This window comes from Alligator sinensis, unplaced genomic scaffold (assembly GCF_000455745.1).
Source record: "Alligator sinensis unplaced genomic scaffold, ASM45574v1 scaffold111_1, whole genome shotgun sequence".
NCBI lineage: Eukaryota > Metazoa > Chordata > Crocodylia > Alligatoridae > Alligator > Alligator sinensis.
This window is the reverse complement of record NW_005841875.1, coordinates 619,005-630,394: the sequence shown is the minus strand read 5'-3', so window position 1 is coordinate 630,394 and position 11,390 is coordinate 619,005. Positions and strand designations below refer to the sequence as shown.

General features: G+C 42.2%; 1 long non-coding RNA gene across 3 annotated transcripts in view; it reads left to right on the top strand.

Moving 5' to 3' along the window:
* The window catches only part of LOC102376589, a 33,635-nt gene that overhangs the window by 3,507 nt on the left and 18,738 nt on the right, over positions 1-11,390 (top strand). For all 3 annotated transcript variants that reach the window (XR_003092485.1, XR_003092486.1, XR_003092484.1), the window contains one exon: positions 8,896-8,999. This is a non-coding gene — a long non-coding RNA (uncharacterized LOC102376589). The remainder of the gene's footprint in view (positions 1-8,895; positions 9,000-11,390) is intronic.

Here is an 11,390-nt window from a genome sequence, read left to right as displayed (position 1 = left end):
TCCCTTGGTTTGTAAGAGTGGAAGGCTACACCGTGGGGAAACTGGGGGCAATACCAAGCGCTTTGTTGAATGTGTTGTAGCAGAAACAGTTGGCTGGTGCCAAAGCACTTCTTTCTCTCCTTTTGGCTGGTGGTATTAGTGCTCCACGCACTTGCAACACTCCTGCAAATGTAGCCTGGTGAGCCACATGCAGAGAGCGGTTAGTGGCTAGGAGATGGTGTCATAGCGGTGGATGTTCTTTGTGTTTTTTGCTGAAGTCCTGGAATCGGGCATATTATTTCCAGATCCAAGCCATTACAGATATGCCTCTTGGATAACGGGGGACCACGGTTGATATAGGTCGGGGGTGGCCACCCTGCAGTCCCGGAGCCACATGTGGCTCTTCAGAAGTGAATATGCATCTCCTTGAATCTTTGCACAAGCACATGATGACCAGCTTCCATAGCCATTGCGTCACGTTGCGTGCTTATGCAAAGATTCAAGGAGACATATTCACTTCTGAAGAGCCACATGTGGCTCCAGGGCTGCAGGTTGGCCACCCCCGACCTATATCAACCGTGGTCCCCCGTTATCCAAGAGGCATAAGCATGCAACGTGATGCAATGGCTATGGAAGCTGGTCATCATGTGCTTGTGCAAAGATTCAAGGAGATGCATATTCACTTCTGAAGAGCCACATGTGGCTCTGGGACCCCGATATAGGTCAATAAACACTGGTTTTGGGTGGACCTGATGGACTACGAGGTGTTAACCAGCACAGGGGGTCAAAGACTAGACTCTAGCTTCATAACAATAAAGAGTAGAGAAGTGGTGGAGAAGAGCTGTAATACATAGCAAGGAATTGTGAGACTGGTGCAAGTGAGGGAAGCCTGACATTCAGCTGATGGATCTGTTCCACCTACACTAGGGAGGGAATGCGCTATGAGTCCAACCTGCCCTTGCGTGCCACTGCTCAACAGTGCAAACTGAGGTGACGGTATTGGTGAGGGTCGATTACTACAGGGTGGGTGACTGGTGGATTTGGGCTCAACAGTACCCCAGGGTCTTGGTGTAGATGTCCCCTATGTCTCATTTACCCAGCAGACAAAATTATCCCTTTTTATTTATATAGCAAAATAGGACTTTAAATAGGATTAACTGTGGCAAACTTTCCAATGAAACCACAAGGGGATCACTTTGATTCTTTTTGGTGGTGGTTTTAATGTTACCTGGTCTCCATTTGACTGACTTTAATGATTTTCCCACACACCATGCTCCAGAAAGCAGGCTGCCCAATTATCTCATTCTCCCTTATAGCTGTTTTTTGAAAGCCTTTTTGGAAGTATTGTTGCTTTCTCTGGACTCTTATACAAATAGTGAAGATTGCTGGCAAATTGGAGCAAAATTGGAAACTGTGTTTGTTCTCTCCTTTTTCTTTCTTTTTTTGAAACTTCCTTGCTGCAAAAGAACTAGTTTGAAAGAAGTGAAGCAGAAAAGCTTCTTTCACAAATAATTAGCTAAAATCTTTGCAGGCCAGAAAAGGAATGTCTGAAAGCCTCAACCCACATAAATGGTTTCTGAATAATGTCCTGTTTAAAGAAAGGAAAACGCAGAAGAAGGAATGAAACAAAATACTTGAACCCAATTCTTCCCACCACCTTTTTTCTTTTTGGAGAGGGGAGGCGGCAAGGCTAGGGAAAGGTGCCATCAGATTGAAACACCAAGATTTGAACCTTCCTGTATAGTTTTTGTCCCTAGGTCAGTTACAAACTGGAAACAATTAATTTTATTATTTTGCTTTGACAAGCAGCTGGGATCTTTGCATAATACTCGAGGCCTTTTGCGGAATTCAAGCTGGTGGAAATCTGGCCATAGGCAGCTGATGTCCTGCCCCATTTTAAGACTGAAACTATATAAGAATAACTTGCAGTCACTTGTGTGTATGCGCCCATAATAACCCTATAACCAATTTTAATTCTTTAAACCTGTTCAGGATGCAAATCTGGGGACCTCCTACACTCTAGATCAGAGGGCAGGTGGGGACAGCACTGCTGCACAGGCGCTCCCCACTTCTGGATGTAGGGGGTGGGAGAAGCTTGCACATGGCAGCTGCTGCCACTCCACTTCTAGCTGCTCACCGCCACACCCCTGCCCCCCGCCACCCCAGCTCAACATCTGGCCACATGTCACCCCCCTCCACTCAGCGGTGGACCTTGCACCCCCCACCCCAGCTCGGTGGCTGGGGTACACTGCTTTTCATCCATCCAGCCAGTACAATGATTCAAAAGGGTTGGAAAAACCCTGTTCTAAACAAATCTCTTGAAAGCCCCAGGTTCATGCTATCGAAGCCCGAGAGCTTACTTCCTCTGAGACGGGGGAAGTTTTTAAAACCAAAATTCAGTGGTCTAACTTCTCCTAATATCTTTCTAGTTTCTTCTAGTATCTTTCCAGTTCCCAATCACGTGTGTACTGGACATCTGATATTTGTTAGAAATGTGAACATCCCAAATGCGACTAGTAAGTGATTCGAAGCATCTAGTGTCTTGGAAATAAAAATCTCTATAGATACGATCTGTAATTTACATGTTTTATTACTTGTCTTTTTTGACTTCTTGATAGCTACAGTGTTTTCTTTGGTTGCAGTTTCTGTGGAATAAATGTGCTAAGAAATTCTCTCCCAGGCAACAAGTATTCCTATTTACAGTCCCCTCAAAGAAGAGCAATTATTCCTAAGCATGGTAATGGGGCCTGTGTAAAAAGCTTGAAATTGATGAATTGTGCTTTTTGCTGGTTCTATAAAAAAGAGTTGAGGGGGGTAGAAAGGCATTTTATAGTGTGAATTTGCAAGTATTGCTGAAAGCTAAAGTGGTTCAGCAATAAGAGCTGATTCTTTGCTAAGCCAAAGCTGACCTTGTTTATGGGTACAAAGAGAAGTGGAGCTTAAAGTCAAAGTTTTCCTTCCTCCCTTCTCACCAGCATTGGGTGCTCACAGAAATCCTCTCTTAGGACTCTTCAGCCCACACCCTAGAATCTCTCTCTACAGAGCCACTTCTCTCGTCCTTCATATCCAGGAGAAACTATAAATTGCCTGCCTAGGTGGTTAGTGGAACTCATTTAAACTTCCTCACTAAGATCAACACTTTTTAATGTGTTTGAGATGTTTCTGGTGAAGGCTGACGACAACCTGCTTTCTTCTGTTAATTATGCACCCCATTGTTCAGCACAGCTATACGGGTTTGCACAGTTGCGAGATCCTGCAATGCCTCACTTTTGGACAGAGAGTTAGATTTGATGTGCTGAGTTTATCTCGACTGGCATCCGGTGTATTGGATGTCAGGGCAGATACTTTAAAAGAGAAGGTAAGATGAGGCAAAGGCCAGGTGGTGCTACTGATACTGTAGCTGTCTTAGTTTGGGAAGAGCATGGGAGATATCTGTGTATTATGGCTTTTTATGAATGTTGTACAGTCTGTCCATATGGTTACTATCAAGCTGTCTGCCAGGTGGGGGCAAAAACTAATGCAACCCTAGGGGAATGAGTTCTCCCCAGGAAGGTGTCTGTGTCTTTTGTCTATGAAATTATGGCAATTGAGTTAATCCAATGCTCGGGCCTCCCTGGGGAAGAAGCATAAACCAGATTGAATGAAGGAATTCGATACTGAAAGGCTGTGAAACTCAGTAGCAGCTTGAGGGTCAGATTGAAACTTGGCAGAGGCTTTCTGGTCAGGGTCCAGTGGTTCTACTTTTTCCCCAGCCATTTACCAGCAATCTAGCCTTCTGTTGTTTTTAAGCACTTTCTTTAAATATCCACTAAAGTATAAATGGTGCTTAGTTTGGAGGAACCTGCTTTGTTGCATTGTGGGGTTTTTATATCCATTGTGAGTTCCTGAAGGAGAGGCTACAGAAGGTTATAAGACCTAGATTAACTTGCTAAGTGCATAGTCGGGGAATAAAGGTACAGAGATCTGGCAAATCCATCTAAACGGAAGGTGAATTGTGGGATCCCACCTTGGAAAAGCCCAGATCCTGGACTGCCGCTTGTAAGAGATGCCCATGAAAAGACTGAGGAGTCTGGTACTGTAACGGGGTTGTATTGTAATTACTGTTGTATCACTTGCACTCAACATTATTCGTACAGCAGAAAGACCTTTTAGAAGAAAACCCTTAAAGTGAAAATCTAGTTACTCATCACATCATTTAATGATGGCAAATAAACAGCTAAGGGCATCATGAATCAAATTTTGTATTTCCCTTATGACAGATATTTCCTGTCAAGTTCAAAGAAATGCACAGTTCAGCAAGACTCAACATTTAACTATGATCTAGAAGTAATCACATTCTTGCATCAGAAGCTTTGAATGTGTGGGTTAAGTTTAGTGCAGAAGAAAGTATGCCACAGGGGGGCTTATCCAGGGCTCTAGGTACACTTTACACACATTGTAAAACAGTACAGGACCTGACTTCTGGTTGCTAGTTATCTATGCTAACAAGAAGACCACAGCTCATTTCAATAAAGATACTTACAGATTTCCCTCTTTTAGTGCAAGTCTGTAGCTCCCAGTGATGCTATCAAATATGCACTGAGGTATGATCACACCCCACAAAACTCTATATATGTGCTGATCTGCCCAGTGAGGAAAAATGCTGCGCATCTGACTTGCTGCTACAGTTACTCAGATGCCTTTTGTTTCATTAAGGCTAATTTTTTTGCATTGTCGATAGGCTTCAGAATGGGGTTAAGTGCACTATGAAACTTAGGGTGTTACACATCATTCCCCAGGATGTGCTCTAAACCCAACTGAAGTTGGTAGACTGTGGTTGAAAGCCCATATTACTTGTGGGGGCTAGTGAAAAACAAGTGGTGTTTTCTGAGGAACCCATCGTAAATTCAAAATGTACGTATAATTTTATGAATATTGCAACTGAATCCATGTGAATTTGAACAATTAAATAAAAGCTTAGTTGTACAGAGAAATGTAGGGGAAAACTTGTCACTGAGAACTGGGGATTTATCAGTCCTTCTGCATTTCATTGTACAGCAGTTTTTAGAACCGAGACTAAACGGGAACCCTTAAACTCGAATGGCCATATTAATGTAGCTCAGTCCAATTAATTGTTTTACTCCCCTTGAAAGACTAATTAATATGAATTCTGTAGCTTTATTTCTACAAGAGATCAGCATCTGAAACATCCCACCAAGCTGTAAGCATGAAGCTGAAGTAATAATTTTTAATAAATGAAGAAAGACAACTAACTATTTTCTGGACAGGTAGTATTTTTCCCCACTTCACTGAAACTACCTATAAAAATACCTGTTAATTCAATGATCCCTGTTGTTCAAAACAGGACTAGTTTAACTGCAAAATCCCAGGTTGCTAATCTTGATCACTGACAAGCAGACAGTGATCTCCCTTAGACAGCAGAGCGTATATTTTTAAAGTCCATGTTCACCTCTAAGGAACTACCCTATGTAAAGGCTGGACAGGCCTCTGGGATAATTTGGGAATAGCTGATTCTGCATTTGTGCAGGGAGTTGGACTAGATGAGGGTTGGCCAGCCAGCCAGGGGGTACCACAAGTGGCATGGGCAGCCTCTACATGTGGTATGTGGCAGATCCATGAAGGGGGAAGGTGGCACCGCAGCAGATAGGGCCAAACATAGGGGGAGTGCAGGGCTAATTTGTGCCACACATGCCAAAAAGGTTGGTCCCCAGTCGACTAGATGAAAGTTAAGGTCCTTTCCAAGCCGTATGTTTCTAGGGACTAGAACTTGAAACTCGCTTCTCTGCTAGGAACTAGCAAATGACACAGCTGGAGGAAGTGTAGGTTGTAGCCGTGTTGGTTTAAGGACACAGGCAGATGAGGTTCTTTGGGTGAATCTGATATCTTTTATTAGACCAACTTAAATAGTTGGAAAAATGTCTAACTGTTTTGAACCCAAAAGCTTGCTTAGAGGAAGAAACCAGTTGGTCTAGTGAGAAGTGACAAGGCAGGAATGTCTTCCACCAAGAATCCCATTGGACTGTTGAATATGCAAGGGGGTGTGATTTGGTGGGTTTTGTGGGGGAGGATTTGGGGGTTTTTGGGGGGGTGTGGAACTAAGAAAATAACTTTCTTGCAGCAGCACCTTCCTATGGATAAATATATGTGCAAAAATCCAAACGAAAAGACATGGATATAAAAAATTCTGAGCACGTTTCTCCTTTCTTAGCTGCTAGCTTGCATATTCATGGTAGAAATGACCTGAGGGTCATATTATGATAACATTAAGCTGAAGTTGATGGGACTTAAAAAATAAATAAATAAAGTACAGTTTAATGTGCCTTACTCCTCAATATGTGTGCACACTGCAATCCCAGCATTGTAAAACTTCTTGTAGTTTTAAGAATTGCCAACCTTCCTTAACAAATTTTGTAGGTCATGAAGTGCCCAGCACATATTTAATATATAGCTGACTGCAGAATTACCCAAGTGTAATTGCTTTAAGTTTTGTGCACAAAATCATTTCGGGTAATAATTTTTAGGACAATGCCCTGGAATTAAAAGAATCAACTAATGATGGAGTAAGTCTGGTTAAGACTCTCTCCCAAGAATTCAAGCATGCTTGGCCTCAAAGGGAAAGATCAGGAAGTTAGGAGTTTAGAGAATTGGATAAGCCTCCGACAGTTCCCCCTCTTCAACTCGAGCTTTCTTTGATTGCATTCCTTAGCTCAATTCCATAATATGAATGCACCCCTCATTTGGGCATGATACTGCAGCACTGCTCAAGGACATCACAATCCTGCCTCACTCCCTAGCTGTGTCCTTACTGGGGGCAAAAGCAGCTTTGTCTCTTGGTAGAGATTGTGTCTTGTGACGACTGCAAGAATAAATAAGAATAAGCAAGGAAATTGCTATTGCGCAATACTCAAATACTGTTCTGCATGGCCAGACATTGCCTTTTTTCGTGATATAAGTTCAGAGCAACTTATTAACTTCATTTTCTGGAATTGTACTGGAATAACCCACGTGGGAACATAAGAGTCTGTCCAGGGTGGTAAAGGGACACTACAATTTATTTTACTGTTTTACTCTTCAATGTGAAACCTTTGCATCAGCCAACTAGCCTCTGTAATTGCATTCCCCTTTAAAATTTGCTGGCAGTTCCAAGAATTACAGACACAATGCACGGTTCTAATTCTCTCTTAACACAGAACGACACAGACAGGCAAAAGACCCCACTAATTTGTATGTCTTTGACCTGCTTCATGCAGGTCTGGAGATAAGGGGCTTCATCTTTCTATTATCTTGTAACTTCTTATCTTGCACTCTATTTGCATTGGAGGAAAGGGCATTTATAGAATTGGGCACATTGTAGCCAAAGATTGCAAACTTATTGTCCAATCAGACTTACCTCTGCTTCCCCTCTTTCCCCTCCCCCCCCCCAAAAATAAACAAATGTTATCACAAAGTTGTTATTCCATTACTACCATAAAATAATACAACAAAAATATTGTTTGCTACAGCTGACAACCTGATTAACTGGGCCTGCTGGAAAGGCTGCTCATTTGATCAAAATTTCAATATCCATGGATAAAAAATGAAAATAGCTAACTGGGGATTTGTCCTTGGAAACAACATAAAGAAACAGGAGAGGATCTTGTTTTCTTTTTATATTCAGAGATGGGGCTTCCCAGTAATTCAGCAAAACCATCACTCACTTTATGCACCATTATCTATTAGGAAAATGTTTGAAACTGCCATATATAAAAAGACAAATGTATAAACTAGATATGCAGCTTTGGATAATCTGAGAGGGGGAGAGATGGCATGTTACATAAAGTTAATACTTTTAACACTTCATTTCAACTGCTGAGTTCCTGATTTTAGCAAAGCATTCCTCTTTCAGCATGTGGCGCTCTCTCATTTTAAAATGGTTTAAATATTGTTTCTAGTCTTATACAAAAGAAAAAATATTTGATGTGCTTAAGATATGTCAAAGTCCTACCTACACATTTTGATTTCTAATTGAAGTATTTTGCTTGACTCAAAGCAAATGCTTTGACTCTTTGCAATTGCCAGCAAACAAACAAGTCTGTTAGTTTCCTAAGTTCAGAATAGTTTCATGTGTGGAGAGGAGCTATTTCCAGGCTTGTTTGTGGCCAGCAGTGCTACTGGTGTTTTGCCCTATACACTGCAGGGATGCGAGAAGACAGCCCCTGTCCATCTGGGGAACACAAACTGGAAAGTTTCTTCAAGGTAATTGAGTCCAATTTACTGTTGTTGTAGGTGACCTGAGGAGATGCCTCTTGGGGATCTGCTTTTGTAAACTAATCAATCTCTGAATTAAAAGTGGCTAAGTTTCTTCCCCCTTACTATTCCTATTAGAAGGCTATTCCAAAGTCTCATTGCTCTGATGTTTGGAAACCTTCTAATCTCCACACTGAAGTTCTTCATGAACAGAGACAGTTTGCTTAGGAGGAAAAAAAAAATACAATCCAAGCGTTGCAAAATGAGGAAAGATGAACAAAATTAGAGGATGGGGGACAACTGGGTATAAACCAGGGGCATGCAGATTTCCCCTATTTGGGTATTAAACCAGCACTGGACTGGAACTGTGCCAACATACCATATTTCCATGCAGGAGATGAGGGCAGTTGCAAACCCTACTGAGCTGCGTATCAAGCATGGGGCAATTATAGTAAAAGACTAGGTAATAGGTTCTAGTAGCTGATTTAATTCACTTTCTACCAGATGCAAAGATTCAGGTAATGTTCCTGTGTCACTAGTGGTTAGGAGAAAAATAGGAGCAGTAATGACATGATGTTGGGGTGCTAGGTGCCTGAGGAAAATGAGGAGGGGGGGGGTGGGAAATGAATCATCCCAGAAGGAAAAAAGACCAAAACCAAAATATCACCCCTGCCCCTTCTTTCCTTTCAGATGGACATGCTATTGCTGGTCTTTTTCAAGGCCATGAAAACAGATTCACTGATTCTACTGACATCCCCATCATGTTAGGAGATTAAAGAAAACTCTGTATCAAGGTAAGAGAGAAATGAATTACAGGCTAGATGAAAGCATTTGTTTATACCAGTGTCTGAAAGTCTTTTGATTGTGGAGTCAGGCTCGAATTCCACAGACCTTTCATGTAAGTGATGCAGCAGTAAGAAATCATGCCCAACCCTTTTTTCTTCCTGATGCTTTTGCAATATATGCATACGCAGCTTTTCCAGCAACTCACAATTCATCATACTTTTAAAAAGGCTGACACTTGTCACATGGTATTTAGGAGGTACTAAATAGTTGGAACACATGTATGAGTTGGTTCTTCATTTAGTCAGCCATACAGGGAACAAGACTTTTCTATAATGTGGATTTTTACCTCTCCAAAAAATGCACTTGGGCTGCTTGGGTTTCTACTGCATTACTAACATTTGTCATTCCTTCCCATGCTCCAAACTATAGACACAACCAGAGAATGGATTCATTTTTAATGTATTTCCAGCTGAGTTCTTGACACTTGGCTGTCAGACCCCCTTGCTTACAGTGGTAGCCCAGTTTCTTTCAATGTGGAAATCCACTTCAGTGTTGAGGGCCTCACCACCACAGGCTCTGTACAGCTACTCCTATAGTTACATCCTTGAAAAATGTGACTTTAAGCAAAATGACGTTAAGAAAATCCCAATTACATCACAGTAGTTACCTACTAGCAGCGGCAGCCAAACAACGTTGTAACCAACCATTGCCCAACTTCTTCAAACAAGTATGTTCTCTAATAGATCAGCAATGTAATAACGTCATCCCAGTTAACATTGTTTTGTTAGGTGAGGATTACCTGTATGCTACAACAGATAGTCCCACAGACATACAGGCCGTACACAGAGGCTCACTAGTGTACATACGTGCTGAGAATAACTTGTCCCCGATGCCCTTCCCCCCTCTATTGAAAGACCAGTGTCCAAGAAAAAACAGTATGTAAACACATTGACATCATCCAGACCATGAATGTTTTAAAACAGGAAATCTTTTGTTGTTAATAACTCCAAATCCCGCCATCATTGTTACTTAAAAACACAGCAATGCCCAGAAGACAGAAATGGTTATTTGGGATTCTCCTAGATGCCTTTTGTTTCTTCAACCTACTTAGCTTTTACTTGGTATTTCTGTGTGTTGACATGCCCCAACTATGCCTAGCATTTCCTTCTGGTTCTGGTGGAGATAAGCTGCTGGCTGTTGATGCAGTCTCCATCTACTGCCCTGATTTTTTTTTTTTTTTTTTTTTTTTTTTTTATATGGCTGGTGGTCAGGCTTCCCACTTTTTCCCTTCTTTTTTTTTTTTTTTTTTTTTTTTTTTTTATATGCACTTGGTTTGTGAAGGTACTTGATTTCCTGTCTGATGTTTGGTAGACCCCAGGTGGCTATAATTGTTGTTGCTGAAAATTCTTAGCTGTTCAACTTCTTTTTTTTCTCCCTGTATAGTTTTGTCTCTAAGTTGTTGAGTTTAGTGAATGGAGAACCTGAAATACTACCACATTTTCTTTTCTCTCACTGTCGGATATGCATGCATGTACAGTAGGGCTGCGCAAAGCTCTGGTCCCTGATTGGATTTGGTGGCCGAATCTCTGAATCCAAATTGGATCAGAGGACCCTTTAATCCCTCCAAATCGATTCAGACATAGAGACGGGTTTAAATATTTTTTTTTTTTTCTATGTACTGCTAGGTAGCAGGGGCTCATGAATGCTGGGGCACATGAAGGGTCCCACAGAAGCATGGGGGGGCTCCCCAGCACACTCAGCAGCAGATCTGGAAGTGCACCAGAAGCACTTTGGTGCCCCCCCCCCCCCCAAACACAGTGACTGGTGCCTCCTGGGTCCAGGGGGGGGGGCAACTGGGGTCCCCCTGTGGCTGATCACCAACCCAGGGGCCTCCCCGCATGCTCCCCAACTGACCCATCAGTGTCTTTTGGCAAACACTTTTTTGAGTTTGCTACTGAGTACGTGGAGGGCCCCCCCCCCCCCCCCGCCCCGTACTCCTGTGAGATGCTCCATGCACCCCAGCATCGCAGCATTCATGAGCCATGCACCTTGAGGTATGTAGAAAAATCGTTTAATGCTTTGTTAATGTCTGAATCGCTGATTCTCTGAACTGGCATCAAATCTTCATATTCGGATTTGGCTGAATCATATCGGGGACAGTGATCCAAATCAACAAATAGAATCTCCCTGTCCCTGATTCGGGCCGAATCAAATAGGGCCTGCTTCGCACACCTCCTAATGCACAGGAGAGAGAGAATTCCGGTCTTCTTGGAAATGTAATCTTATATGATCCAGAAAAATTTCATGTGTTTTAAAAACAAAGGCACAGACCACTAAAATGAAAACATGGGTTCAGTTCCCATGTTATTGATTCAAATAGTGAGATGACCTTGCTTTTG